The sequence below is a fragment of the Nycticebus coucang genome, chromosome 7 (assembly GCF_027406575.1).
Source record: "Nycticebus coucang isolate mNycCou1 chromosome 7, mNycCou1.pri, whole genome shotgun sequence".
Classification (NCBI taxonomy): domain Eukaryota; kingdom Metazoa; phylum Chordata; class Mammalia; order Primates; family Lorisidae; genus Nycticebus; species Nycticebus coucang.
In genome coordinates, this window is record NC_069786.1 from 5,690,113 (window position 1) to 5,715,257 (window position 25,145).

At 47.3% G+C, this 25,145-nt stretch overlaps 1 protein-coding gene across 2 annotated transcripts in view; it reads right to left on the minus strand.

Annotated features, from left to right (window-relative positions):
* The window catches only part of DLGAP2 (DLG associated protein 2), a 594,688-nt gene extending 572,083 nt beyond the window's left edge, over positions 1-22,605 (minus strand). For both annotated transcript variants that reach the window (XM_053598123.1, XM_053598120.1), the window contains exon 1: positions 22,446-22,605. The gene's annotated coding sequence lies outside the window, so the exon portion shown is untranslated. The remainder of the gene's footprint in view (positions 1-22,445) is intronic.
* Between the last annotated feature and the right edge of the window lie 2,540 nt (positions 22,606-25,145).

The following is a 25,145-nucleotide window of genomic DNA, read 5'->3' on the forward strand; positions in this document are numbered from 1 at the left end:
CACGCACCCATGCACCCTTCCATGAGTTTTCAGAATACAAGGTTAAGAGACAGAATTGACAGTGTCCAGAAAAGAATGGGTTACAACAAAGGAACAAAGATCAGCAATAACAAAGAAACACAGGGAAAAGGCCTTCAAAATTCTTAGGTAAAATTATTTTGCTCTTAGAATTGTATAACCAAGCCACCTGATCTTTGATAAACTAACAAGAACATACACTGGGGAAAAGAATCCCTATTCGAAAAATGGTGCTGGGGGAACTACATAACCACTGTAAAAGACTGAAACTGGACCCGCACTTCTCACCACTTACAAAAATTGATTAAAGATAAATATGGGGTTTAAATCTAAGACATGATACAATAAAAATCCTCGAAGAAAGAGAGGGGAAACCACTTGAAGATAATGGCCTGGGGAAAATTTTTTTGAAGAAGACTTCCGTGGCAATTGCTAAAACAATAAAAATAAATAAATGGGACTTAATTAAACTGAAAAGCTTCTGTATAGCTAAGGAGACAACAACCAAAGCAAATAGATAACCTTCAGATTGGGAAAAGATATTTACATATTATGAATCGAACAAAGCCTTGATAACTAGGATCTACAGAGAACTCCAATTAATCAAGAAAAAAAGACTCAACAATCCCATATGTCACTGAGTTCCATAGAAACTTCTCAAAGGAAGACAGACAAATGGTAATAAACACATGAAAAAATGTTCATCATCCCTAATCATCAGAGAAATGCAAATAAAAAACCACCCTGATATATCACCTAATCCCAGTGAGAAAAGCCCACATCACAAAGTCTCAAAGCTGGTGTGGATGTGGAGAGAAGAGAACACTTTTACACTGCTGGTGGGACTGCAAAGTAATACAGGAAGGAAGGAAGTATGGAGAACCTTCAAAGTACTCAAATTAGACCACTCATTTGATGGTACAATCCCACTACTAGGCATCTACCCAGAAGAAAAAAAATCCTTTTATCATAATGACATTTGCACTAGACTGCTTATTGCAGCTCAATTTACAATCACCAAAATGTGGAAACAGCCTAAATGCCCAACAACTCAGGAATGGATTAATAAACTGTAGTATATGTACACCATGGAATACTATTCAGCCACTAAAAAAAATGGAGACTTAACATCTTTTGTATTAACACAGATTGAGTTGGAACACATTCTTCCTAGTTAAGCTTCACAAGAATGGAGAAGCAAGAATCCAATGTGCTCTATTCTAACATGAAGGTAGTAGAGGAGCTAATACAAGGTGGGGGGTAGGGGAATAAGGGAGCTGGGAGAGAGATGGAGAGAGGAGGATGGGCAGTCACAGTGTATGGCACACCTCTTGGGGGTGGGACATATTTATAAGAGGGACTTTACCTAAGAAATGCAATCAGTGTAACCTAATTCTTTGTACCGTCAATGAATCCCAAACAATAAAAAAAAAAGAAAGAAAGAAAGAATTCTATACCCAGCAGATTTCCAAACAGGCAAGATGAGAAACTTTACTCCCCACTCTTAATATCTTAGGAAATTATGTGAAGGTGTACATCAACAAAAGGAGGCAAAAATTCAGCCTGAAATAGATAAGAAGCTTGCAAAGCTCTAGGTCTGCCCAGGAGAGAAATGGGAGCGTTAGAGAGATGGGCAGAGGGCAGGTGGAAAGAGAAATGCAGGGAAGGAAAACTGTCAGAAACCCCAGGAGAGCAGGGCCGTCTGAGGAGGAAACTGGACACACAGGCGCAGCTCTTCTGGGAGTGCGGTTAGCGTAAGGTAAGCACATACGTATTTCCGATTTTCAGCTTGCAGAAAAAATAATACACACTTTGGTATCAGCCTTGACAAATGCTGGGTGGTAGAAGTGAAAAGGAAAATTAGGTTTGGAGGCACTGACATCTCTCTGTTATAAACTGGGTTGTTGAGTGACACTGCCTAGAGTCGACAGAATAAGAAATACAGGTGGAATTCGTTATGTGGAGCTAATGAGGACGCTGAGGAAGAAACTAAAAGCAATAGTTCAATCATACTGGGAGAAGGGGAGGAGGTGGTAAAGAGTTAATGGTGCCCATGGCTGCTTGATCAAGAGACAAGGGCAGTCTCAGGGGACCTGCACCGTAAGACACTACCTGACCTGGCATATGGCAGGGACAACGCTCAGACACTCCTGGGACCAGAGCCCCAGCATGGACACCAGGCACAAGCCCCCAGGCACCTGTGGACTCATCAAAGTGACGCTGTGCCACTGGGGGGACAGGTTCTAAAACTGATCAGAAACCTAAAGTCTCCACTTTAGGAAGTAAGTTTCAAGTGATTCTCTGGGTGCTGAGAGGAAAGCGGGACATGCTGCCTTCCACTGTGACTCCTCTGCCTGATCTGACTGCCGTGACTTTGTGCAAGTGCTGCTTTCATTTTAAATACCTATAAATATGTTAATATTCGTTTTAAATTTTTAAATACAACAAATCTAAAAAAGCAATAATAAGGAACTATTTTCCACTGAAAGACGGGTCTTTAGGACTGTCTCAAAGTCTATATGTACACAGTGGGAGCCAGAGCCCAGACAGGGGCTGCCTCCCAGGCTCACAGCTCTTGTAGGGATAGGCCATATCACATGGACATGGGAAGGGTGGTGTGTACATCCAAGTCTGCTGTCAACAGAGTGATAAACTCTGTATGTTAACTGTGTATGTTAGTGATCGGCTGTTAGTAACACAGCCTCTACACTAAAAACACAAGTTCCTGCAACCATCAGATTGGAAAGTTAAGTGACCCTCAGTGGCAGAAACCACCCAGAAGGTGGTGCTGAGAGGGACAGAGCCAGGACCACTTGGCCTGCCGCAGGCACATGGGAACTACAGATCTCAGTGAGACCCCCACGGGACAGCAGAGCCCATCTGCCCTGAAGGTAGACACCTCAGATGTGCCAGTTGATAAATTGTGTGGTTGCTTTTGATTTTTAATAAAAAAGGACTCAAGGGTCAATAAAACTAAAAAATCCATCTGTCGTGGGAGATCGCTAGATTTACAAAACAATGAAAAGTGATTAAAAGCTGCTTTGCCATAAATACCTTACACACAGTGGTCTTCCTGTCCACAAAGCATCTGCCTAAGCACAAGTGCACCAGGCTCACGGGAAAACAAGGGCTGAGGGGCTGATCTCAGGCCGAGGCAGCCAACAGGCGAGTGGAGGCAAGCCTCAGGAGCCAAGGCCAGGCCTGGCCTTGCCATCAACCTGCCATGAGCACAGGCTGGTCACTCCTCAGCCTCTGGAACCTCAGGTTCATTTGATATGTTCAACGTGTGTGGTAAGTGGTGAAATTATTGATATGGCATTCCCCCATTCAAGGCTGGACAGGGGACCCCAGTTTTCCTAGGTCTGGGCAATTTCATGAACAGAACGACCTGACCTTTTGCCCTGAGCTGGAGGGACTACATTCATTCATTTGTCCATAACACCATTAACATGGAAAACAGATTTCTATTTGCTGAGTCCTGGACAAGTGTAATTCTCAAGACCTAATACCCCTAGACAAGAATCCCAGGTAGAGACTCCCAGTTAGTTCTTTCCCCCTGCCAGATGCTCTGGTGCCTTTTACTTCTTCTGTATTTCTTTCTAATAAAATCCTGTCTTGCCACTGATCTGTGGTCCCTGAGTTCACGCCTCAAATCCTCAAGACCAAGATCCTACTGAGGAGAGAAATTCCGGTAACATTATCATGCCCATTTCACAGATAACACAACCGAGGCTCATCCAGGTCCACACAAGTAAAAAGCAGCAGCGCCAGGACTCATCCCCACCCACCCTGGCTCTGCACACAAGGTCACTCTGGCACACATGCAAATAAGGCAGCGGACAGGAAGGCACATTCAAGGTCGCCTGGTGTTTATGCTCTGATGATGTCTTCAGGTGCACAAAGAGACTCAGGCTTTGATGATACAATGACCCTTACATGGGGCCCCAGGGAACTGGACCTGGCCCTGAACCCCCAACACCATCTGAATTCTGCTGAAGACATGAATCTAAAAATAGGAAAATCAAAGACGCACAGTCCTTAAAGCAAAGACATCTGATCTTGAATACAGTATCATATGATACCAAATACCACCTCAGCCTGTGGACCACACGGTGCAGTGACTCAGCACCGTTTGTCAAGGCTGTGAACGGCATGTGAAACCGACAGAGAACACTGATAGGTCCAAAGAACAGCCCCCAAACCAGGCAAAGGCATCAGCTTAGGAGTCCCCAAGAATATCCTACCAGCCGCTTAAACATGGGTGTCATTCAACTTGCAGAACAACATTCCTTAAAACACAATTGAAACCGATCAAGTCTCACACCCTTGCACCACTGCCCATACCAGGAGGGGGGAGGTAGGTGGAGGGAGGGGGATTGGTGGGATTACACCTGCGGTGCATCTTACAAGGGTATATGTGAATCCTAGTAAATGTGGAATGTAAAGGTCTTAGCAAAATAACTAAGAAAATGCTAGGAAAGCTATGTTAACTAGTGTGATGAAAATGTGTCAAACGGTCTATGAACCAAGTGTATGGTGCCCCACGATCATATTAATGTACACAGCTATGATTTAATAAAAATTTAAAAAAAGAAAAAAGAAATGTCATAGGGTCTGTTTCTTGGTATGTTTTCATAAATCTAGTTCATTACTGTATAATGATCGGTTTTCTGGATTAAGATATTTTATAGAAGCTGAATAGCTAATTGCTGAAAGGGACTCAAGATGAAGAAATGGTTGGGAGTGGGGAGAGAGAAGTTTTAGGAATAAATTTCAGGAAGAAAGGAGTTCTGGGTTAGATGGAATGGCACAGGGACACAGAGCAATGAGATGAGCTGATGGAGAATATTCCAGGTGGGTGAGGCACATGCAAGGGCCCCGTGGCAGGGACAGCAAGATACAGTCAGTGACTTACACAAGGACAGCTCGGTGGGGCGAAGGTTCCACAGACACACATCATGGGGACCCCAGGAAAGAGACATTTTGCAGAAAGCCCTAAGAACCAGAATGGTGAAATCTGGGTTTGACAAAAGGCAACAGAAAACAGCATGCAGAGATGTGACATGATAAAAATGGCTTCAGAAGATTATCCCAGCAGCTGTGTGTAGGATGGTTTCAAGCCGAGAGAGACCGGAGGCGGGGAGCTGCTAAAAGAATGTTCTCCTAATTCCAGCAGCGTGCGGAGGGCGTGGCTGGGCACAGAGCCACGGAGGGTGGCAGGAGGAGGGCGCTTGCCAGCACCAGGGGTTCTGGCCTGTCCTCAGTTTCCCCATCTGCAAAATGTGAGGCTCAACCAGACGACATTTCTGCTCAAGCAGTTTTTGACTCAACAGACTTCTCTAAGGCCCCAGATTAGCCCTCCAGGTAAGCTGGATGTGAACTTCAAACCAGGGAGAAGAAAACAGCTTTCACACCTTATAAGGCTTCGTTTTGGCAAATTAAAGTTCTTAAAATCTTCTCAAATATGTAAGATTGCATCCATCTTTGGTGAATCAAAAACCAATCAGAGAACATCCCCTGTAGCATATCCATTGTTTCCAACCTAACCAGGCCCTCCCAGGCAGCCCAGCAGTGACATCGCCCTCCCACTAGCAGAGGCCTGAGCTTCAGTGTATCCACCCAAAGCCTATACGTTCCACCCACCTGGTAAGAACAAGTCTGGCATTTCCTCAATGGCTCATGTCCCTCACCTTCCCTACCTCGGGTCCCACCAGTCCCCTGCAGACACCTGCAACCCCCACTCATTCTTATATGCCTGTGGTCATGACAGTCCCACCACAGCCGTGATGTAGGGATGCGCATTAGCGTAAGCTGTGAACACAACCGGAAAGGCCCTCCATGGTCTTGCCCTTGCCTACACTGCCAGCCCCAAAATGGTCCCAACAAGAGCCTCGAAGTCCCCAAACACTGCTCAGCACCGTGTGCAGGCAGCCACCACAACCCTGTCACCACCTGGGGCCCCTACCTCGAACTCTCATGATGTTCAGGGGACAGCCTTGGCACCTTCTGATGGAAGACAGTTGAGGTGTATGTCCAGTATGTCAACTCCCAGCAGGCCTACAAGGGCTCTGTGTGCACAAAGTCAGTCCCTGAGATGCCACCTCTGCAGACCTCAGCCCCACAGGCAGGACCACCCCCCTCATGTGCAGAGGCACCCACCCCAATACCCATTCCCTCTCCCGGGCCTCGCCTGAAATCCCACTTCCCTGCCCTTCACTGCCCAGGCTGCTCCCACAAGAGCAGAATTACAATTATGATTATTAAAAACATTTTTACCAATTGAATTATTTGTTTAACATGTATCTCCCTCCACAGACTCTTAATCCAACAAACAACATCCTTATTATTTACTAAAATATACCCAAGTCCAAGCACACTGCTTGGCATACTAGGAGATTATCAATAAATCAATAATAAATGAATGAATGAATTTGCTTGAGTAATGAGTAAGGAATAAACACTACATTAATGTCCTCTTCTATATCCACCAAACACACACCAAAAAGTATCTTCTACAGGGTCACATTGCCAGTAAGCATCTAGAAATCCAGCCAAAGTTACCCAGATCGTCACATATTGCCCGGATGATGTACCAGATGGACCAAAAATACATATCCTGGTTGCAATGGCTCATTGTGGCTCCAGACAGCTGATTCATAATTACTTCTTTCTGGGGAAATAGAGCTTGACATTGCAGCCCATCATTTCTAACCAAAGTTCATTCCACCACCCATGAAGGGTATCAGCACACAGAGGGAGGCAGATGAAACATGCAAAACCCACGCTCAAAGTGTCCTCTGTTCCTGGCCCCACCCTACTCACCCCCAGGAGTCCCTGGTTTTTCCAGGAGACATCTGTCCCCTCATCTCAGGTACAATGAAGTTTGTCTGAGCTGGTGTCTAATGAAACCGTGTTTCAGTAAAGTCTGGAACGATAGAGCTCAAGGGACGGGACACAAACCCTCCAAATGGGCCCTGGGAGCTGTGCTGCAGTGTAGCCCAGACATATCCCCAGAGGCTGCAGTTACGACCCAAAAACCTGGCAGGAAAAGCCACCTGCCGGACACCCTCCACATGTAACACTGTGTACACCAACAGGAGTAGTTACCAGTCCACCCTCACTCAGACCTACCTAGATGACGGAGCTGCCCACCTCAGAAAGAAGGCGCAAAGCCACATCAGTCAGAGTGAGGTGCTGCGCTGAAATGGGTCTGGAACACACACAGTGCGTCCTTGGTCCATACAGAGTGGGCCAAGAACCCCTCTCACAGCAATCCCTGGGCTCACCCCTGCCCACAACAGGCTGCAAAACATGCCCTTTCTCTGTGCAGAGTTTAAAAATACCTCAAGGAAAACAATGATTATTTATCCCATTTTATCATCGTGGATCATCTTAGAGGACGCAGTGTGTTTAACAACTAAATTTCCATCTGGTGAACTGGTACATTTTTTAGAACGATAGCATTTCAGAGAAAGAACAAAGAACTGCAGGCTGCAAGTCCACTGACTGCCACTGACAACTCTCCCCACTTTATTCTCTGCCTGCAACTCCTTTCAGAGTCCCCGGGAGTTTGTGCCTTTCTCTCCGTGCCTGAGTGAGAATCATTCCTACGTGTCTGTCCACAATTTCAGAGGCCTTGAGCGGGGACCACCTATCTTAGAGTAATTGTTTCAATTCTTCTTTCCTAGAAGGAGCTGTTCACCATGCATAATTACGATTTAAATAGCCTTCATTCCTCCTTGAATGACCCCGTGTTCCCTACAGACAAAGCCTAAGTACAAAGAAATCATGGCCCCATTCACCAGGAACGCATGGAAGGGACCTGAGACCTGCCAAGTGCCCTCGCGCTCACAGCAGCAACTCCTCATGAAGGTAATACTGTTTCCTCTCCTCTGAGGAAGCAGCACCCACCTCCCTTTCAGGCCTAAAGCTTCCTGACTTTTCAATTCCTCTGTTTTCATATTTGCCAAAGAGCAACGGAATATTCAGCCTAAACCTGCCAAGTTAAAAGACATTCTTTTAGTTTGTACGGTGTTTGTTCTTTTAAGGAGGCCACATACAATGACCATAGTTTTTGCCATATTTCTAATAATAATTGGGAAGTGGGATAAGCCTGAGTCTGCTTAAATAGAAAAAAGAAAAGTATTTGAAAGGAAGACTGTCCTGAGAAGCCCCTGAAGGGGTTGTTCTCTAAGGAGCAGAGCCGGCAGCCTGGGTGGAGCGCTGAGAGGAACTCCCAGTCTTGGCCACGAGCTCCCCACAGGGAAACTCCCCAGCTGCCTCACCAGGGGTCTAGTGACCAGGATCCCCCATGGCAGGAGCCTGAGCTTCAAGACTATTCCAGTACCAATGAAAACCTCCTCCTTCTCGGGCACCACCCACTGTGCTCAACACAGACAAATGGCCCCAAAGCATGAAGCAGAGAAGACATGCCTCTTCAGAGGTCCCACTGCCAAGAGACAGCGGCCAGACCCTGCTCACCACGGGGGTCTGGGCACTGGGCCGGCTCCCCCTCTCTGGTCAGGGTGACTGCCCTGCCAGTGCCTCTTGCCTGATCACAGGTGTCAGGGGGCAGGGCTGGGCCTTTCTGCCCCTTTTCCAGAGAAGCACAGGACTGGACATACATGGGCCCTGAGGCAGGCAGCTGGCCGTGCATGCCCCTCACTGTTTCCATTGGAGGCCACAGAGTCTGGAGATTAACCACATCTGGCATCTTCCTGTGCGCGGTATGGTAAGAAACGAGACAGATTGCTTCTGTCCACACTGATGGACCGGACTCCAGCACAGGGCAGAAGAAACAGGCGCCCACCTACCCCACCTCAGAGTAGACAGTGAGGGAAAGAATACCATGGTGTCCCTAGCACCACACCAGAGACCCAGAGGGGGACCCTCTTCTAAACCAATGGCAAACAACTACTTCTTTTATATATATATATAAAATTATTTTTTTATTAAGTCTTTTGTACATAGATCATAAACACATTTATGCCAATTTCAGTGTGTTGATTATTTGTACAGATTGGAGTGCTTATATCATACTAATCAATATAGCTTTCACCTCATTCACCCAATTATAACATTAGGACATTTGTGTTCTACACATGATAGATCCAACTTGCACTTGCAATGTGCTCCATAGTTGTGGTCCCCTTCTTTAGGAAGAAAAAATAATTAAGTCTGAAAAAAATGTCAGATGAAGCAAGATGTAAAACTTGGTGTAAGGAGCAGGAAAGGGTAGGAAACTCAAAGTCTGACCTTCCTAGAACCTTTGATGCACCTTCCATGCAGTCTTTAAAGGAGAATGATGACAAGGGCTGGAAGAGAGGGCATTCGACGGTGGAGTGAGAGAGAAAAGCAGCAGTCAGCGCCAACAATCCCCAGAAACACCTGCAGCAGCCAAGCACAATGGAACAGGTGTTTCCAATCCCAGGCCGAGTCAGAGTGGTGTGGCTGATGGAACCTGTTTGCTGACAGAGGCGTCCGGCAGGAGAAACTTCCAACTTTCCACAATTCAGCCAATTCACCATCTCGGATGAAAGGAGGTTGGGCCCGTGGACAGATATTTCAGAATAGATCTAATTTGGGACTGGACATTTTTCAGAAACTAAATTTAGCCAGCTTGAATTCTTTTTAAAAAATGCTATCCCATTAAGCCTTTTGAAATAGGAAATCTACATTTTGTTACAAAGACAGAACGCAATGTTCCTCCATCAGCTTGAATCACAGGGGCAGGTGAGCGTTGGGTGCCACACACTTGGTATATAAACATGTGCGGCCAGGGCTTGTGGGGAAAGTGAGGCATGTAAACAATGGCTGGGTGCTCCAGATGCCCTGAAAGTCAAACATCGAACATAGATGGTCATTAACTATTTTTAAAATAACTCTCATTTGCACTTTTGGAAAAGTCATGTTTTAATGTGTCTTTCTGTTACCAAATGCTTATTAACCAAAATATTGACTTTTATTAATTTTCTATTTATATCCTTTGTCCATTTTTTCATGCGCTCTGGAAAAATCCTTACTAAGAATATTAACTTTTTTTTACAGTTAAGAACCAAGGGGCTTCCAAGCTCATCGCGCACTTTAGTTTTATTCACAGAAAAGCCTCTAAAAGTTCTTGTCAGACCATTTATTGATCCTTCCATTGTGGTTTTCCTTTTTGGTTTCTCTTGTTACTTTTACACTGACAAAGTCCTTCCCTGAGCCACAGCCATCTCCTTGCCTCTGGCCCAGGTCAGGTGGGGCGTGTGCTGCACTCACAGGGGGTTTGGCTTCTCAGCATAAAGATTCCTAGTCATGGGCAGAGTGGCCCCCTGAGGGCGTTCCCAGAACCTGCATATGTGGCCTTATTTGAAAATGGCATCTTTGCAGACGTGATGAATTTCAGATCTTCAGAGGTGGGACAATCTCTGGCTGAGTGGCCCTTAATGCATTCACAAGTGTCCTCGGGAGATAGACAGCAGAGGAGAAGCTGTGAAGACAGAGGCTGGACGTGGGAGCCCAGAGCTGGAGAGGCGGGAAGGAGCCTCCCAGGAGCGGGTAGAGGCGGCTTCTTCTTCATGGAGTTCAGCCTCCAGAACTCAGAGAGAACATGATTCTGACCTTTTAAGCCACCTGGTCTGTGGCAATTTGTTACAGTAGTGCCACTGAACTAAATACACGCATTACTCAATAACTCTTTTCCTAAGAATTTCCTGGAAAAAAAACTACATTTTCAGAAAATATTGAAAGATATTAATCACAGAATAGCCAAATATTTTTATAAGCAGCTTAACTGTTAAAAAATAGGGATTGCTTGAATCATATTATAAATAAGAATGCCATATATCAATTAAAATCAAATTATCCAAGAATGATTTGAATATAATGGGCAAATACTTAGAAAAGAAAATAAATTAAAAAAAAAAAAAAAGGACAGTTCCCAATTTTGGTTTAAAAAATAATTAGAAGAAGCCTGGAATGATACATACCAAGAAAAAAACTAATTATTTCCAGGTCCTGGACTTATTGGTGACTTATAATATATTTATAATTTGTAAATATTTAGCAGACAATATCACCAGAAAAAAAAAAAAAGAAAATGTACAAAGGTAGCCCAACGTTCCTCCAATTTCACCACCAGATATGGCAGAGAAAAAATATATCACAGGAGAGAAGAGACTCAACAGACATGAGGAATATAGGAAAGGTCCCGAAATAGGAAGAAAAGATCCAGCAGTCGGGTGGCTCAGTCGGTAAGGCGCCGGCCCCATATACGGAGGGTGGCGGGTTCAAACCCAGCCTGGACAAACTGCAACAAAAAAATAGCCGGGCGTTGTGGCGGGCGCCTGTAGTCCCAGCTACTCGGGAGGCTGAGGCAAGAGAATCGCTTAAGCCCAGGAGTTGGAGGTTGCTGTGAGCTGCGTGAGGCCATGGCACTCTACCGAGGGCCATAAAGTGAGACTCTGTCTCTACAAAAAAAAAAAGAAAAGAAAAGATCCAGCAGCCAAGGAAAGGCATTGCCAAGGCGCATGGTAAAATGCTCCCTCTGGGTTTTGCCTGTTCTTGTTCGCTGGGAAGTTGCTGGATACTTTCAAAGAATGTCCTGCACCAGTGAGAGGGAATGTGTTAAAGGTAGGGCAGCAGGAACTCACGTACCAGCCGTAACTGACCTTTGAGTGATCTTCAGCGGGGCCATTAACAAACTTCAGCACTGAGGGTATAGGCTTTACCTGACATATAGGTATGCATTTTGGGTTTTTTATTTTTATTTTTTTGCAGTTTTTGGCCAGGGCTGGGTTTGAACCCGGCATATGGGGCCGGCGCCCTACTCCTTTGAGCCACAGGTACCGCCCTATGTGTACATTTTTATTTTCTTTAAAAAATGCTAAACTCCATCGTAAAATGACACAAGACGCTGTATTTCTCACCTTTTCTTTTTTTTTTTTTTTTTTGTTTTATATTTTATTCCAGGCAAGTGCTTATTACATAGATAGTATTCATGTCTCAATACCTAAAGTCTTGGAACATAAACAGCCACTAGAATACAGTTCAATAGTAAAAATACAATATGTACAAAATTAGGGTTCTTGAATTTTTTTTTCCCCACACAGCAGATGTATCCAAATATTTCTCACCTTTTCTTTGGTTTAGACTCCAGGGTTTGGCTGAGAGCAAACAAAGGTAGTTCGCCCCACACAGCCAGCATAGAGCCCACTACCAGCCTCCACCCTGGTTCCTGCGCCCTGCAGCCTACGTGGAGCTGGGGCTGGGCTGTTCTGCAGAAGCTCGGTCTTAGAGGAAGCAAGGCAGAGGTGGGGAGCACATGGTACGCACTTCTCCTCGGCTGAGCATGGGCTCTCACCTCCCAGCCGTCCCCTCGGTTCTGCACACTGGCCCGGGTCCTGCCAACATCTTCCACTTTGCTTACATTTGCCAGAGTTTGATTTTTGGACATGGGCTCAGAGAGCCATAGGCAACACAGCTGGCGAATCCAATTGTGTAATTAACAGAGGAATGACGGATAAAGCACGAAATTGTTACAACGAGTTTCATGGATTTTCTGCTTTACAATATCTTTACAATCTTTTAATTAGATGAACACATAAAGAAGTCCTGTAAGACTTCCTTAAATGACAGAAGTATTGCATGCCATTGGGGATTTATAAATTCAGAAGAACAGTCACACAGTGGTGGGAGCCAACAGCCCCCCCTACCTGGTGTCTGGAAGAAGTGGCTTTTCCCCAGAACAGTCCTCTGCACAGCCTCTAGAGTCATCAGGGACAGCTCTACCCAGAAGAGCACATTAAGATTAAACTAGTGGGATGTAGTGGGACATGAGGCAAAGTTTCTGGAGATCTTCTACTACTAATAAGACTTCCACACTATACAAACAAAACAAAGACAGTTGGCTGATGATGAGACCCCTCCCTTTCTTCCTGGGCCCTGGCAGGTGAGCGTGGGGTGACACAGACTGGGCTCCCCAACCCTCCCGCACATGATCCTCCACACACAATGTGGAAAGGACAACAGCAGAGGCATAAGGCGTAAGACACAGAGCCCAGAGAGAGAGGGGCCACTGGCCACAGAAACCTTTCTGGACTTTACACACGTGTCATATCACATCACAAAGGCTTCGGGCCCTACTGTCTCCACAGCTGCAGAGCTGATGCCTGATGGTCAGAATGACAGATCAGAAGGGAAAGAACGTGGTAACCGAGCACATGCCACTGTAATCTTTGATCAGAGCAACTAACAGACATTCCTATTTAGGTTGTTTGGTGTGGAACTTCCTAACAGGCAAAGCCAAAAGATTCCTGATACAAACATACCAAAAAAAAAAAAAATCAAAACCACTGTTAATCTCAGCATCTGTAGCTGCACAGCTGGTTTTCTGTTCTAAATTCATTCAGCAAAGGCTGACTGGACACCTCGTGACCAACCATGTTTTTGGTGCTTAGAATACAACAGTGACCAACACGGGTAAAACCCTCTGCCCCCCAACGTCCTCATGTCAGCAGCACTCAATGGCAGAGTTACAGATGCCAACACCCAACACTGGAGATGGCATGATGAGTGATCTGTGGCCCCAGGGAGGTCATCCAACCTCTCTTCCTTGGTCTTCTCACCTGCAAATTCAGGTAGGGACAGTGCTGCCTCACAGGCAGGTACAAGAATTACGTTAACAGGATACATCAGGGCACCCAGCACACGGTGCTCAAAGTTCATTATTCCATATCAGACAATATGTAAAGATGTTAGATAATATTAAAAATAAGTGAATTGTGTGGTGGGTGAGAGGTTAACCAGGGAGACAGAGGGACAGCCTCGGTGGCCAGCCTCACTGAGACACCCATGTGCAGGAAGACCTGAGGGAAGGGTGAGCTGAGCCCACCATTCTGCAAAGCCCATCAGGGCAGGTGGGACACCCTGATCCCAAGGGCTACAGCTCGGGGAACAGCAGGAGGTTAGAGGGCTGGAAACAGAGCCTTGGGGTGAACTTAGAAGGCCAAGTACAGCATTGCAGGCAGCTGGCCCCTGCTCTGAGAATGTGCAGACAAAAGAGGACTCAACAGGGTCTCCACTCTGGCTGTGGGTCCCCCCATGTTCTTCTCTGAGCCTCATGTAGCAGGGTTAGGGATTTGGGAGGAAACTGTCCAGCAATGTTTTCTTCACTTAACACAACATGAATACCTTTCTGTAGTACTAAATACATAACTTTCATCTTTTTAATGGAAGTGTACTTTTTATAATGTGGCTGTATCATAATGAATTCATCCAGTCTCCTGTTACTGCTGTTTCCCAGTATTAGACTACAGAACACAACTGGAGTGAATATCTGCCCAGCTAACTTCCCATAAGTTCTTGATTTTTTTCCTTAGGACAAGCTCCCCAGAGTGAAATTGGGGGAATTAATTGCGTACATAGAAGGGTCTTCTTTAATGGAGTGCGGTAACTCTTAAGAAAATACCTTTAAAGAAGCACGCAGTGGATAAACCAAACACTAGGAAATGCTGTTTGGCTGCTTTAAAGAGCTATGTAGCTCACCTATCAAAACAAAAATAAGACTTGGATCTAATTATAGTGATAACCTAGAACATTTTGTTGTAGACCCAGAAATGTTACATACCAAAACAGCCAAGATGAAAGTTTGAAACTACAACTGTCAACTGTTTATGTAAATTTCTAAGTGATCTATAATATAGGTCCTATACTAAGTTTTTAACACCAGAAAACAGATGTTCAGAAATTTGTTCAGAAACTGTCAAAATATTACAAAGAATGTCATAAAAATGGAAATTATTTTTAAAAGAGCCAAAGGTTTCAATTCAAAGGCAAATGTAGAAGGAATTCAAATCCCCTGATGTGCCAGCAAGGTTTAACATCTCAATCACACACACCACTCACAGAAGAAAGGTAAACACATGAGGAGCCCTGACCACCGTGTGAGGAGCAGGTGATGGGCTGAAGACTTACTTGCTGTTTCAGATATTTATAGAGTAACCTGGCCCAAAGCCCTATGGCAGACATCAAGGAGTCCCAGCTCTGCCCCCTTCCCTCCACCTCTACAGCACCAAGGACAGCAGCTGACACCTGGGCATGGGGGCTTGGACGCATGGCCTGGCACGGACAGCCCTGGCCCCAAGAGAGGCTCGGCAAGGGCTCTCAGGGTGACATCATTCTGGCAGCAAGGCCTGGGACACACACCACAAGGGAAGTGCATTTCAACTAGATCTGAAAAGATAAATATTAAGAAAAGATAGAAAAGAAAAAATTGTCGAGTGTGAGCTAGGAAGGAGTGCTGCTGGTGTATGGCCATGTCGGTGACAGGGAAGGACACAGTTCGGAGAGTCGGAGCCTAAGTGCCACAGCAGAAGCACAAGGAGGAAGGGGAGGAGAGATGTGCCCTGAGGGCTGGGACACACCTGATCCAGACAACTCCTCAGCAAACAGACAGTCACAGGCAGATCCTAAGACAAGGCACAAGAATAACACAAAGTATCTTCCTCACAGAACACCAGAAGCAGAGATGGCACAAAGCGTTATGACCATGGGGCACACAGAGACACCCCTAACCCATCTCCCAGGGAACAAGCACAGAAGAACGTTAAGTGCAAGGTAGCATGAGGTGTTACTGCCACGGGACACACAGAGAGGCCCCTATGCCGTGGGCAAGATACACAGAGCAGCTCCTGAGGGAGGGGGAGGAGAGGGAGAGGGGAGGGAAAGGAGAGGAAGAGAAGGGGAGGGGAGGGAGTGGGGAGGGAAAGGAGAGGAAGAGAAGGGGAGGGGAGGGAGTGGGGAGGAGGGAAGGAGGGAGAGGGGAGGGAAAGGAGAGGAAGAGAAGGGGAGGGGAGGGAGAGGGGAGGGAAAGGAGAGGAAGAGAAGGGGAGGGGAGGGAGAGGGGAGGGAAAGGAGAGGAAGAGAAGGGGAGGGGAGGGAGGGAGTGAGGAGGAGGGAAGGGGAGGGAGAGGGGAGGGAAAGGAGAGGAAGAGAAGGGGAGGGGAGGGAGGGAGTGGGGAGGCGAGAAGGGGAGGGAGAGGGGAGGGAAAGGAGAGGAAGAGAAGGGGAGGGGAGGGAGTGGGGAGGAGAGAAGGGGAGGGAGAGGTGAGGGAAAGGAGAGGAAGAGAAGGGGAGGGGAGGGAGTGGGGAGGAGAGAAGGGGAGGGAAAGGAGAGGAAGAGAAGGGGAGGGAGGGAGGGAGTGGGGAGGAGAGAAGGGGAGGGAAAGGAGAGGAAGAGAAGGGGAGGGAGGGAGGGAGTGGGGAGGAGAGAAGGGGAGGGAAAGGAGAGGAAGAGAAGGGGAGGGGAGGGAGGGAGTGGAAAGGAGAGAAGGGGAGGGAGAGGGGAGGGAAAGGAGAGGAAGAGAAGGGGAGGGAGGGAGGGAGTGGGGAGGAGAGAAGGGGAGGGAAAGGAGAGGAAGAGAAGGGGAGGGAGGGAGGGAGTGGGGAGGAGAGAAGGGGAGGGAAAGGAGAGGAAGAGAAGGGGAGGGGAGGGAGGGAGTGGAAAGGAGAGAAGGGGAGGGAGAGGGGAGGGAAAGGAGAGGAAGAGAAGGGGAGGGGAGGGAGGGAGTGGAAAGGAGAGAAGGGGAGGGAGAGGGGAGGGAAAGGAGAGGAAAAGAAGGGGAGGGGAGGGAGGGAGTGGGGAGGGAGGGAGTGGGGAAAGAGAGGGGAGGGGAGGGAGGAGAGGTAGGGGGAGGCACTGCGTCAGAGACAACAGAGATAATGACTCCCTGTCTTCACGTCTTATGAAGATGCATGGAATTCAAGGAACTTGAGTTGTCCACAGAATATACAAGAAGTTATATGAATATCTGACAGTGAACGATGACTGACCAGTGGATGACACAAAGACCTGACTCTGACACACGCTACCACTTGGCCATGGACAAAGGTTTCAATACTAGGCAAGGATTCTCAGCCCCTTCTGCAGGTTGTGCGTGTGTGTTTGGCTTTTGGTTTCTCTTAAAATCTTCTAGTAGACACTAGCACAAAAAATACTTCTGTGTTTGTACAATTGTTATGTTAGTAACCCCAAAGCCCTGTATGGAGGCTCGACCACAAGAATACCTTTCATGGTTTGCACCAGGGGATGTTTATCTGCACTGAACAATGAGTGTGCAGGGGCGGCACCTGTAGCTCAAAAGGGTAGGGCTCCGGCCCCATATGCCAGAGGTGGTGGGTTCAAACCCAGCCCCAGCCAAAACCTGCAAAATAATAACGATAATAAGTGTGCAATGTCCACCCTGATCAGGTGGTCAAGTGAAGGTTTATGGTTTTCATTTTTGTTGACTTCACCCCCAGGAAGCTCAAAATCAAATGTGATACCCAAAGAATCCTGTTAACTATTATGCTCACACTATTTGTTTTCCCTGATTTTTTATTTCTATTTTGCTGAAATTTCTGTCCTTGTCCTTTGCGACTGAGTTAAACAACATTTTCGAAAGGAATAGCAAAAAAGATATAGAAATAAATGAAAGACTAGAAATAATAAGTAACAAACTTTTATAGGAATTCAGGGAATTGCTGAAATATTTAAATTGTAAGCTGGCCTTAAACCAGGCCCAAATTTTATTTATTTTTCCATGACATAAATGGTCAAGACTTACCGTGCATTTGCTACGTACACTGTTCTCAGAGCTTAGTCACCAATTCATTGAATCCTCCTGACAATCCTATCAAGTTACCTGCCCTCTTGGTGGTGAGGAAACTGAAATAGTGAGGCCATATGAGTTGCGAATTGCCACTCAGCCACACAGGCAATCTGCTGGAAAAACCTGCTTCCTGAGTTGGACCCATCCCTGCCAGGATGCAGGGTTCTTGTCATCACTGTGTAAAAATTGCAAGACAAATGTTCATTAAGCACAAGTGGCTTTTTTTTTATATTTCCTGACTTAAAATAAACTCTCTATAGGCCTGAGAGGATCATTTCCATTTTTTTCTTTTGTACAGAGTAGGAAACATCATTATAAAGACAAGCACCAATTACATTCACAAAGTTACTTTTTAAATTTTTTTGCTACAATGTTATGGATGGACTGATTCCAAATGTTTATTCATTTTAGAAATGATTGGTTTAAATTTTTTCTCTTTTTTACGGTGGATACACAGGAGAAGTGTACCAGATAAAAGCATTCCCCGAAGCTAAACGATTCTTGCCCTACGATAAGAGCTTTAACATGGAAATTTTCAAAGAAACTAAAAACCTGTTTGAACATTTTTTGGGGACAGAAAGCCCAATTCAAAGGGAAAACTTCTTGGTTTTACATAACTGAAAATCAAGGTATAATGATGGTTTCACACCTAACTTGGGTCACGGCTTCCAACAACGTCACCAGGACCACACCGCCTCTGTGCATAACCACTGCCCTTCTACATACACAGGTGTCTTCATCCGCAGACGGGCCATCCTGCAAGGCTGTGAAGTGCCTGCAACAACTCCAGGCCTTGCATCCTCCTAAAGCTTTGCTCCCCTCTAAAGGTGTATAAAATTCTATTCTCAAATGAATTCTCTTCTTCCCTGGCCCAATTACTCTTAAGAGATGGACAAGACTTTAGGATGTCCTTTGGCCAGCAAAAGCCCACCCCTGAAGCAGAGGGCAGGCGCACCACAGGCAGACGTCAAACCTGGGGAAGGGAGGCTCTCCAGAGGATGTCAGCATACTGTCATCTTAGAAAGGTACATTCACACTGAATGGCTAATGTACGAGAAGTCTACTAAAACTGGTCCAGTAAGTTCAACTCCTAAATGTCCACTGAGAAAAGTGAGATAGTTCAAGGGAAGGAGGCAGACACCCAGCATGAACACACTATTGGCAGACCAGAAGAGGTGTGCTCCCTTTAAGAGCACCTGTCACGGGGACATCACAACAGCCAAAGAAACGGGAAGTCAACCTCCCAAGAGGCAAAACCAAGACACCCTGGGAGGAAATCTGGGAGCCGCAGATCAAGAGAAGCTTTTTCACAGGGAGATGAAGTCAGCACGCAGAATAATGGCATGAAAAAATAAAAATAGTGGTTTACATTTGAACTCCAACTGCCTTTGCCAAGGAGATTGATACTGAGTCCAAATCTGTCACTTGCTACTGCTGTTAAGCCCTGGGAGGGAAAGATGATTAATATAAAGTGGCATCCGCACACCTACAAGCCATACCTGTATGCTCAGCCTCTCTAAAAACTAGCGTTTTGCCATGAATATACATGAAACCATCATGCTCAGTCTTTGTACACAAAGTACCTAGGAAATAAAACATATTTAAGAAGTTGGCAACTGGCTAGATTCCAGTGATGAACAATAACTCCTCAGTAAACTATAGCTGATTAAGAATAATTTTTAACTGCATAAGATGTTTGCCCACTAACTTCCTGTATGGTAGCCTATAATTCTTTTATAACCAACATGCTGGCAATGCTCCAAATATGACTGCCATCTGGCCAAAATGATGAATCATAGTTATTTTTACTATATCCAATGAATGACCATGGCATATCCATTCTAAGGGTCAATAAATAATACATTTAATTGACATCCCTTTAAAATCTATAATCAAATGTACATCATTCAACTCTTTGAAAAACTGAGCAATCGTGAAGTGTTTTCTCAAATATAATATTAAAAATTATGGCATTTGATTTCAACATTATAAAAGATACTGTCTTAAAAATAAAACAAGTCCTCCAACACTTAAAAAAATAGAACCCTTTAGTTTCAGCATTGGTTGGTTCTGGGTACAAAGAACCCAGTGTGATTTAAAATTCTGCAAAACACATTTTTGCTTTGAATATTTAATATGAAATGTCTACCAATTTCAAAAATGAAGTCGATAAAAATAGGAGAAGCAACAGATCACCACAGAAGGACATATGTATGTCATTGGGGAGAAATAACGGGATGTAATCTGAATTCTATAAAAATTTAAAATATTGTTATGAATTGAAATCACAAACAACCTGAGACATACAAAAACATTGGTAAATCAATGTGTTTACTTGTATCTCAAACACTACCACTTTAAATAATCATACTATAAGTGCAAAGTTATTTGGAAGGGAAGAATGAATGAATGTTCAACACTATGAAAAGTTGACTTAGAATGTTTATATGAGAAAACATCTTTATGGTGAGAAAACTGTTATTTTAATTAGTCCATGTATTTGAATTATTTGACCGTATTCATTTTGCTTACTAAGCTTACCCCTGAACCCCAATGCAATATACAGATCCTACACAACTGCTCAACAGAGTAAGTGCTCCAGGCCTAAAGGACTTCTTCTTTTTATTTATTTATTTATTTTTTTTATTAAATCATAGCTGTGTACATTAGTATGATCATGGGGCACCATACACTTGGTTCATAGACCGTTTGACACATTTTCATCACACTAGTTAACAAAGCCTGCCTGGCATTTTCTAAGATTACAAAGGAGAGTTAAAGGGCGAGAACAGAAACCTCCTTCACTCCACTGCTGACCTCTGAAGCAGTCTCAGGCGGTGGTAGACGGGCTGGTTTAGAGCAGGCCTGCTTCTGGGCTCTCGGGATCAGTCCACCTTGCTCACAGCCAGATGTGTTGAGCGGGAGCATTCCCCATGGCTATAGACATGTTGCCAGATGCAGGGTATAAAATATTCTAATTTGTTCCCTCCCAAGCAATGAAAAAAGTCACACCATCTAAAAGGAAATGTACGCACTCTACAATTACAATTGGAGCCAAATCTGTGAGTCACCCAGCTGCCTGCACAAGACAATTTGGCTACTGGAAAATCCTGATTAATGACATTAAAAAGAAAAAAAACCCGAATATTAACTTGACCTTCCAAAAATTATCATTTTTTCTTCATTGCACCATTTTTTGCCTTGGTTACCTATTACCTTTCTCAGAGAACATGAAGGAAGTAACTTGAACGCGGTGCTGGGAGGCACTTGGACCTCCGACCTCAACTGCCCTTACCAGGGCGTGTGTGGGAGGGATAGTGCGGAATGCTCAAATGTGCACACCCGGTTACTTTCTAATTACAAATATAATTAATTCACCATCAGCCAAAAAAAAAAAAAGAAAAAAGAAAAAAAGTCTTCTGTGAAGCACAGACCCCTGGGGTCCTGACTTCCAATCAGACCCTTCCTCCCTAGGCGCTGCCGGAGTCGGCACCGGGGCCCGACTCGGCACCGTGGCCGGACCCAAGGCCCAGGCGCGCCCTCCGTAGCTGTCTCCCGCGCGCAAAGGACAGGCGAGCAGCTGCGCCCGCGGTCTGCCGGCGGAGTTCAGCACTGAGGACGGATTCTAATCTACACAAGACCGCCGGACTGCCCAGCTACGGACTCTGGCCCCAGCCCTGGCCCCGTGGCCGCGCACTCGAGAGAAGCACACGCTGGGCCAGAGTCGCGTCGGCGAGAAGTAGGAAGCGCCACGGCCGGGCGGGCGCTGGAGTCTCCAGCAAACCCGACTGGCCGGCGCCCCGCGCCCACTCGCCACCTGCGAGGCTCGCGCATGGTGCCTTGTCGCCCCCACCTCTGCCGACTCTTGCTCCTAGAGACCCTTCCTCAAGTCCCCGAGCGCAGTCTTCTCTGCAGCCTCCGAGCATAGCGCTCGCCAAGCGCGGAGGGGCCGCGTGAGGAGAGGCGCCCCAACCCCAGCCCACCCCGCTGGGCCCGCCGCCCCCCACCCCTGGCTGCGCAGGGCTGTAATAATCACAGCCTCATTATTTCTCCTGCAATCGTTAGCGAAGGAGCCCGAGAACAGCAACAGCCGCTGCCGGGGGAGGCTTAGTTACAAAACCCTGAGCTGGGTAGCGCCTCGCTTAGCAACAGCCCGAAAAAGCCCCCGTGCTCTGCGCTCGCACTTGGAGAGCCGGGCGGCGGCCACCCCCTCCCAGAGCACCCCCCTCCCCTGACTGCCGCAGCCCATGCAGCCTGGCAGAATTGGCCCCCCCTGGCCTCTCGCCCGCGACCCCCGAGCGCAGCCAGGGTTTTATCCAACCCCAGCCTGTCCGCGCTCCCACCTGGCCTTGGGGGAGGGGGACGCAGTCAGGCCGCCGCCCCCATTCCCTAGCGCTGCCCCACCTGAGCGAGCTGCAGACCCTCGCCCACCGGCGCCCCCAGGCTGTGTCCCCTCCCGCCAGGTGGGGCATCTCACACCTCCGTGGTGCCAGTCTTATACCCCCGGAACCCAGGTACTGGGCACCCCCGGCCCCCGCCACAGCCACGACGCGCGCAGCCCAGCTAGGAGCTCAACGCCGGACCCGGCACAGGCTGTCCCTAGGGGTCCCCGCTCTCCAGTCCCGGCGGACAGCGCGAACCTCAGCCGCCCCTGCCCCCCACCAGCTACCCTCGCAGGGTTCTCGCGGGCGGATCATGCCGCGCCGCCCCCTCTCGGGCCCTTCACTCCTCGACGGTTCCCACCGCCCCGCGTCCTGGTCGCTGCACCCGGGTCCCGCGGCCCCATGCGGCTCGCACCTTCCTGAGCGCAGACATCCTCGGGCGCTCCTAGTTCAGCAGGTGCCGGGAGACATGACGAAGTGGCCGAGCCCTCAGGCCGGGCGGCGCGCGCAACCCCGCCGCCAGCTCCGGAGGCTCGCGGCTTGGTAGGTAAGCCGGGGTCCGTCGGTCCACTGTGGGTCCGGCCGCTGCCGCCGCGCGCTCCAACCGCGCTCGAGCCCGGCGCGCGGTCGGTCCTGATGGTCGGCGCCTGCGCATTCGGCGCCCGGGGAGGCACCGGCGCACTGGGGGGCGGCCGGCGCGCGCTCCATCTGGGGAAGGGCTGGGCGCCCGCGCGCCTCGGGGGAGCGCCCAGAGGCCTCGCGGGCCAGCCAGCCTCCCTGGCCCCAGCGCGCGGCGGGAAGCGCGCGCACAGCCGCTCCGCCTGGCCCAACTGTTGCGCCGGGAGCGCCAGGTGACCCGGGCGCAGAGCGCTGGGCAAGACGCGCTCGGCTTCTACTCTGCACGCGCGAGCGGCGCTCAAGCGCCTGAAAGTTCGCAGGAGAACCCGGCGCATACTCCCAGGCATCAGGGAAGACAGCCCACACTGGACCGAGGTGAGGGACGCGCCGGCACATCTGTGTGAGGTCTGCTGCACGCCTGAAGGGCTCCCGGGGTGGAGACATGACGCGGGACCAGACGCGCGCTTTCTCCCTGTCTGCGGGGCATTCGGGGCCGCGAATGGTGGGAGCGGAACCTCCCTGAGGGTGAGCTGCGCTGGTGGTTTCTTCACAAGAAAGAGCAACCTACGCCTGCTGTCCCCGGACTCCACGAGCAGCTTTCTCTTTATTAATAAACCCGGGGCAGACAGCGGGAGCGCCCTCAGATGGGGTCTGCTGCCTCCTGAGTTGCTGTTGGCAGCACTCAGATGAAGGAAGGAGGATTAATCCAACTGGAAGCGGGGCCCTGCAGCAGTCTGGAATAGTTAGCAACATTGGCCATATTCTGATAGACCCAACTAGATCCTTATGCTCGTGAGGGGCACACCCTTTCCTGACCTGGGGCAAGTCAACTTTAGTTGTGAGGTTTAAATGTGATGAAAGACGTGAAAACAACGTGAACACGGCGATGAATGTTTGTAGAAAGATGGATGGAGGTTAAAATAGAAGAGAACTCGGTGATCAAGTGTATTCGGAATGAGACAAAGCAAACCTTTCCGGAAATTCCAAGATTCCTAGCCTCATTTTGTGAGATTTTTCCATACAATCAACCGCTCAAATGTTAACCAATTGCAGTTTATTTTCAAAGCAGGGAGCTAAATTATGATGTGAACGCACAGATGAATCAAAGAAGTCTGCCCTCATCTAATTTCTCCTTAGTCTTTCCAGCACTTCCAATTTGTCTCCACTGTCAAAAACTGATGAATTGAGTGCACCAAACTTCCACTAAAAATATAGGTTCTAAACCAATTTCTCTTCATTTTACAATTTACTTTCCTTTTAGTCTCCTCCTCTCCGTGTTTGCCCTCATCCTTTCATCTTTTAAGACTTGTACTTACGAGCGGCGCCTGTGGCTCAAGGAGTAGGGCGCCGGTCCCATATGCCAGAGGTGGTGGGTTCAAACCTAGCCCTGGCCAAAAACCAAAAAAAAAAAAAGACTTGTACTTACATATTCTGTCATGCAACAGAAACAACAAAAATTATACAGGTGTCCTGAGGGTCCGTCTTGCACCCTTAATGTGTGAGCAAATAGAAAAAGACCACCACCGGCTGAGAAGCATTCTGCCAATTTAAAAGTTACACAAGCAGTGTGTAATTACAAAGATAATGACTTCTCTAAAGGAAAGATGAAAGGTATCATTGGAAATGTGAAAAAAGGCAACTAATATAATTTGTGATATCAGAGAAGAATTCTTTGCGGAAGTCTCAATTAAGTCTTTCTCTGTGTTCTTCCTCAAGCAGGTCCTGACAGGTGGATTTGGTGTAGGTAGTTTGGCAGACTGCTCTTAGGAAACGGGAAGAGTGAGACTCAGAAAGAGGGAAATCTAAAGAATGATGTGTTGGTGAGTTGGGCTCTCCTGGGAACACCTAGGGTTGAATGCCACTGGGGACTCTCTGGAGGGAATAGCATGCAATGGCCCTCAGCTAACTCTCCATGACTAAGGATTGCTCCCCCACTCCCCTGACACCACCACCCAGCATCTCCCATACCTTGAAAGAAAACCCAAAGCCACCCAACAGAGTCTGAAGGAAGGAGGTGAATACACAACCAAGGCTGCAGCCAAGGTGGCACTGCCAGAGCCCTGATGGGAAATGAGATTCAGAAAAGGGTTCCAAGCAGGAGGAATTGCAGGCTTGGAGACCCAGAGAAGCAGAAGGACTCCATGGTTTTTATTTTAACTGAATAGTCAAATCAACCAAAACTGAATGAGCAAGTGAGAGCAGCATGAACATGGCTGAGAGGCAGTCCAGGTCTTTTGGAACATTTTAAGGGCTTTGAATTGGCATTTGCTGTAGGATTGAGCAGGGTAATATGATTTCCTTCATAGACATTCATGCCATTTACAGACAAAACTACATTTCTCCATTTTCTGTCTGTATGCCCTTTATTTCCTTTTCCTGTCTTATCACAGGCTACGATTTCCAGCACAATGTTGAAAAGCAGTGGTGGGAGAGGGCAACCTTGCCTTGTTTCCAATCTTAGTGGAAAAGTATCTAGTTTTTCACCATTAACCATGTT